The sequence below is a fragment of the Engraulis encrasicolus genome, chromosome 16, assembly GCF_034702125.1.
Source record: "Engraulis encrasicolus isolate BLACKSEA-1 chromosome 16, IST_EnEncr_1.0, whole genome shotgun sequence".
NCBI classification, from domain to species: domain Eukaryota; kingdom Metazoa; phylum Chordata; class Actinopteri; order Clupeiformes; family Engraulidae; genus Engraulis; species Engraulis encrasicolus.
In genome coordinates, this window is record NC_085872.1 from 14,228,789 (window position 1) to 14,234,966 (window position 6,178).

Below are 6,178 nucleotides of genomic sequence, written 5' to 3' on the forward strand. Positions count from 1 at the left end.
AGCTGGATGCAATTCGGGGGGGGGGGGGGGGGTGGCATCCAGCTCTTGTGTGCGACCTCATATTTCCTTCCTGTAGAAAAAGTGGGCACTCCCCCTGGGTTCTACTGTAAGGTTCTATAGTCTATCCATCATTTGCACTGACGTCACAATATTGCGTAATCATTTTCGCTGGACGGCAGAAGCACACATTCTTACATAGGAATTATGCAGACGAAGACAACTTTGACCATAAAATACCAACGAAACACGCAGTTCTTTTATTTTTTTTTAAACGGGATATGTACCTGGCGTTATCAGTCTAGGTTGGCCACGGTGGATGTGTTCAAATCATATGCTGAATCTCAAATGGTGCACTTGTGCACTTTAGTGTTCATGTTTCAGTGCAAATGCCGTATTAGTTACGCACTGAAACATAGTGCCCAAAGTGCACAAGTGCGCCATTTGAGATCCAGCCATGGATTTATTCAAATGTATTCTGCTCCACTAGGTGGCATAACCGGGACGGGTGGTACGGGAAACTGGGAGAAGAAGAGAAAGTTGTTGCTTGCTTCCAGCCATGAACTTACTCTGCCTGCGATGTATTTTTTTATCCCGTGTTTATTTTCTTCAGTTAAGTTGTGAACTTAAACCAAACCTCTGCATTGGCAAAATACTAGCACCTTTATGCACCGTTTCTTCATTGGTGGCTGGGCACCGCGGATGGCATCCCCTTCTTCGTGGAATGGCACAGGTAAGATAATGCTGCTAACCTAACTTTCTACAAGACGCACGGCACATTTTGTGTCAGGCATTTCGCAAAGTGGTGTTTTGAATAGCATATCTTTTCATCTCAGATGTATCTTGTAGGTTAACTTGGATTCACTCGTTTCGTTTCATCCAAGTGGATTTCATTGTTGTTTCAGCCACGTCTGCACAATGTAGGCTATTGTAAAATATATTTCTATATCTTATTTTCTGTTTACATGTCCAATATGTTCATTTACTGTAGGCCTATTATTATTGACCACTTATGTTACCAGTCCATCACTGTTACCTGTCCTGTCTTGCACTTTCTGTCTGTCTGTAAATTGTCAGTCCTGTCTATGTCCTGGCATGGTAGAGAGAAAACGTAATTTCATTTCCCTTGTATGTGCATATGAAGAAAGTGACAATAAAAGCTGACTTGACATACTTCAATGTTTCAAATCGGTGTTGCATTACATTGCACATGTAGAAACACATAGACAGATGTCGGTTACATAGGCCTACTTTGATTAAATAATTTTGATTTGATTTGATTAAATAAATAATTTGAAAAGATGACCTTCACAAGAGAAAGATAAGCACAACAAACCTGTTATTTATCTTTTATTTTTATTGTTTAGTAATTGCAGGTTCATCAGTCAGGTGGTCAGCACCCAAACTAAAACCATGAGGCATGGTGGCCAGGATGACGTCCAAGAATTGCATCCCAGCACCACAGGTAAATACATGACTAGTAAGTTGGGATGACTGTTTATTTTCTGACATTTTACATCACATTTTAATTCAGACAATATTGCCAAGGGACTTAATTATTCAGTACTGTACCAGTACATTACAATGCATGGCTAGATTCATTTAAATAGCATGTTTTGTTGGCTCTTTTCTTTTTTTAATTAGATGGGGGAGCCAACATGAAGAGGTGTCCAGAGAGGCTTCTTTCGCTGGGCTTTGCAGCAGCACTAGGACCTCACCATCAGTGATGCTGGTCCCCTCATCCATCGGGCCTACCCTTACATTCCTCCCCTGATGCACTGATCACCTGTACCAGTTGTTGGAGTTTTCAGCAGGGCTCTAAATTATTTTTAATCACTAGTAGCCAAAATGGCTAGTATGTTAATCTCCGGTACATTAAATAATGGGTCAAAGTGCCAAGTATGTTTTTTCTTTTCTACCAGCAAAACTTAATTTTCCCAGCATTTGGCTGGTTGGCTGGTGAGCCCTGGTTGTCATTGATAGTGAGTAGTTGTGATAATAAATAACTGAAATGATGAAGTCCATCCAGACATGTTTTGCTTATTTTATTGTACTAATAGAACAACGTAGAAAATTTTCTGTGAACGTGAAGTGAAAGCCCAACTGGGAAACTCCAACTCCCATTGACATTGTGACACAGCACACAAGTGTTCACTGCACGAAATTGCATTTATGCTTCACCCGTGCAAGGCGGCAGTCCCCAATGGCGCCCCAAGTGCGGCGGTACCATTCTCAGGGTATCTCAGAGTGCGTCTTAATATGGGACCTTGCCTCCTCCACTTGCTTCTCGTCATGATGACATCACGGACATCATTATATTTCAATATCTTGCAAAAGCTCAATTGCAGAGTCTTTTTCTCATTTGCAATTGGGATGGTGAATGAAAAACAGTCCCTCAAAAGTTGTTGTGGCTAGGCTGACAGCTGGGAAACTTTATTGTTTTCTCCACGGAGGAGGGGCCAGGAGGCGGGACGAGGAGACAAGCGCAAGTGGAGGAGGCAAGGTTGCATATTAAGACGCACTCTCTGTCATGGAGGAGGATGGGGGAGAGCACTGATTTTTAACTCCCCCACCAACCTGGTGGGTCGGGAGTCCAACCGGCAACCTTTGGTGATACAAGGCTGACACTCTAACCACTTACCCATGACCGCCTGTCAATCTTCAGTCTAGTCTAACTAATTACATTGTCTCCACTAAATGTATATCTCAGGTGACGTGGGTATACTGGTATGGGGATAGTGCTGTATGTAAATAATATTAACCCATTTTAGCTGGCACCTGCAAAAAATGCCAGCTAATTGCCTATGCCCTTTTTTAAGAAAGGTGCCCTCATCCTATAAAAAAACAAATAACTAAATAAGTCTCTGAATATACATATACAGACATGAAATTAGTTTTAAAAGCTAAGACCATCCTTTTGCATTAGAACATGTTAATTCAGCTCTAACATACCCACATTTTTAATCTAAAAAAATCTAATATGTCATGCCTGAATGCTGTGTCGCTCCAGGCACCTAGGTCAATACAACGTGTTCACAGCATCCAGCATCAATGGGTTGACTATTACAGGCCTAGTTCAGATAACCATTTATTAATATAAATAAGTACTTGCACGTCTATTGTACATGTCCACCCCAGAATAGATATCCCCTCCCATCACCTACATAACCTTGAAATGTATTTGTACTTTGTGTCTAAAAATAAAGTCTTTGAGCCATTGAATGAACTGATTACTACATTGAGTTGGTATGATAGGTAGAAATCGGCTAAACTTGGTGTGCTGGACCTCTGGCTCTTCCATACATCCAATGTGTCATGACATCAGATCATCGCTCTTCTCATCTGGAGAAACAGAAAGAGAACACTTAGCTGACACTTATCCAAAGCAACTTTGTTACTCACAGTGAATTGTTAACTGTCCCTGCAGCATGGGGCTTGGTGCCTTCCTTGCTCAAGGGTACTTCAGCCTGGATGAGGTGAAGGGAGAGGTGTAGGATGGGATTTGAAACTGCAACCCTCCAATCTTAATACCACTTCCCAAACCATTAAGCCTCTGATGTGTGTGATTTCAGAGGGCAGGCAATTTGGATGACAACACAACAAAGTGGTGCACTGTGTATTATTGACAAGGACAACACCAAGACTGGTGGGCCTATGCATGTCATAGGCCAGCATGGATAAGGTCGTGACTAGCATTTCATGACAGCATCATGCTGGAGAGTAGGCCTAAGCTACTTGGGAAATCAGCGCTAGAGATGTACACATGGTTTATTTTTACATTTGAACCTTAACAGCAGGGCTCTAAATTAACTTTTTCCACCACCAGCCAATTTGGCTAGTAGACATTTTTTCTTACTAGCCAAATGGAAGGTCAACTAGCCATTTTTTTTATCTCACCAAAATAAACCATGCGTTAATTATGTTGCTTTTAATTATTCCATTAAACTATATCCTCAACACAGATAAACAATATAAACATTATACTCAACATATTTCACTGTTCAGTTTATTCTATAATTATTTAGTAATTATTTTTATTACCTGCATTTTCATTATTTTGTATTCAATTTCCTCTGAAAACAGTGAATTGCATCACACATGCCTCTCACATACCAGACCTACGCTGGACCATATACTACAGACAGCCAAACACTAGCCTATTACACCATCACTCAAACCTCACATGCAGTATAGGCCTACACCCCACACAAAAACAGCATGCCTTCAACACACATGTTGCACACATACCAGACTTTCAACATACACTAGCCAAACACACACAACCAAACACTACAAAACCTCATATCCCCCACACAGTATCACTTAAACTTCACACACTAGGCCAAATGCCATGGACAATGCACAGAAGAGAGGGTTGGGGAGGAGAAGAGGAGGACACACACACACACACACACACGCGCACACGCACACACACAGCCAACTCAGTGCGATGTGTATGATGTCTGCATTGTGTGTTTCTTTATGCTGCTGCTGCTGCTGCTGCTTCACACCTTTAGGTTCCTGCAGGATTAATACTTGCTTCACTCTAATATCATGCGCTTGGAATGACAATAATTAGGTGACGCTATGTCTAAACTAGTAGACATCCAATAACATCACGGAGACCACCAGCTTACTTTGCTACTTTCATAGCGTCGCTAGTTTTTTGTTACCGTTTTTTTTTTCACTTACTCGTTCATCCATGTCAAACTCGTGCATGGTCTTTCCGATGGCGTGGGCATTATTAGGAAACGACAACTCCATCGTAGGTACGGTAGTTGCGAGGACCTCGCAAATATCAGACGACTTCTGACAGCAGGGGGGCTACACGATTTTGACAGACAGCTGTCATGCTCCTCCACTCATGCCGTTTTCGCTCCACCACCACCACTCCATTTCAGCGTCACTACAGTTGCAAGTTGCATTCGCCGACACATAACCTTTCTCTAACCACTGCCACATTCTTTTTCACCCGCCCAAAACCTACAAAACCGAAGTAATCCGCGCTAGTCCGCGCATTGAAAATATTTGATCAACAGTAGTTCCAGCGCGGGCATCTAACACGCAGCCAATGAATGTGAAGCTGCGTTATTGTGATTAACGGCCAGCCAATGGGTGTGGGCTACATCATGACGGTAGGCCTAATGTTCATGGGTAATGTAGGCGCCGTTTTACGTTCATCAGACGGCAGTCAGCCACAGATCTGTGCTGGCAGCGGTTTTGACGTTCGGGCGCGCTAGAGTCTACCGGCCAATTTGGCTAGTGGATGATTTTTTCTACCAGCCAAAATTGATTTTCACCCGCATTTGGCGTGTTGGCGTGCGTTAATTTAGAGCCCTGCTTAACAGTATGAACGGCATAGCCTTGCTATTTCACCAAGAGCTTTATTAATTCCGTGTTTACGTTACAGCCTGCAATATCTTAGCATACGTCCATCATAGCGTAATGATGCTGCTAATTAACGTTAATCATGGAAAGCATCTTACATTGACCTCGCAAAAAAACCCCACTGAAATTGCACATTAGACTTAGCCTAAATTAACTAGCGTTCACGAATTAAGAGACAAATGATGATATAAAGGATGGCAAATGAGATACTTACCGTGGTGCTCATCCAGGCTACAAGGCTAGTTTGATGGTTTTCCAGTTGGTTGCCGCGATTCACCTCAGCTTTCTCGTTTTATTTTGAGATCCAATGAAAAGTCACGCCTGGTTTGTAACCCTATCTGTTTTTGTAACAAACAGCACAATGGGTGTTTACGGTGTTTAGTTTATCGGTGATCCAAGTTAGGTTATGAGTTACTAAACGTTGCGAGTCCCATAGGAATCCATTCATTAATGCTGCACTCTGCCGTCCAGTGGCCGTCCACTAGAACGTTTGACGTCACATGCAAATGATGGATTCAGAGACTATATAACCAAAGATTCTCTGTTCTGCTCTCTGTCTCTGGCGTTACTATAGTGACTTACCTAGTTATGTGGGCCTACAGTATGTGGATAATTGTTACTGGTGGGGTGTGTGGGTTCTTCTGGGAGGCCCTAAAATATGTTTTTGTTATTACCTACCAAGACCAGTAATTGGCTATGGCTGAACTTGCAATTAATAAAAAAAACCTTACACATGTTTTTTTTTAATGAATTTAAATGTTGCCTTTGAAAATGTACCCAATGTTCAAAGGCA

At 42.1% G+C, this 6,178-nt stretch overlaps 1 long non-coding RNA gene across 1 annotated transcript; it reads left to right on the plus strand.

The window, feature by feature from the left end:
* Positions 1–773: 773 nt before the first annotated feature.
* LOC134466313 (uncharacterized) lies at positions 774–1,690 on the plus strand. The gene is made up of 3 exons (XR_010038272.1): positions 774–917; positions 1,374–1,462; positions 1,642–1,690. It is a non-coding gene; the product is annotated as an uncharacterized LOC134466313 (long non-coding RNA).
* Positions 1,691–6,178: the final 4,488 nt, after the last annotated feature.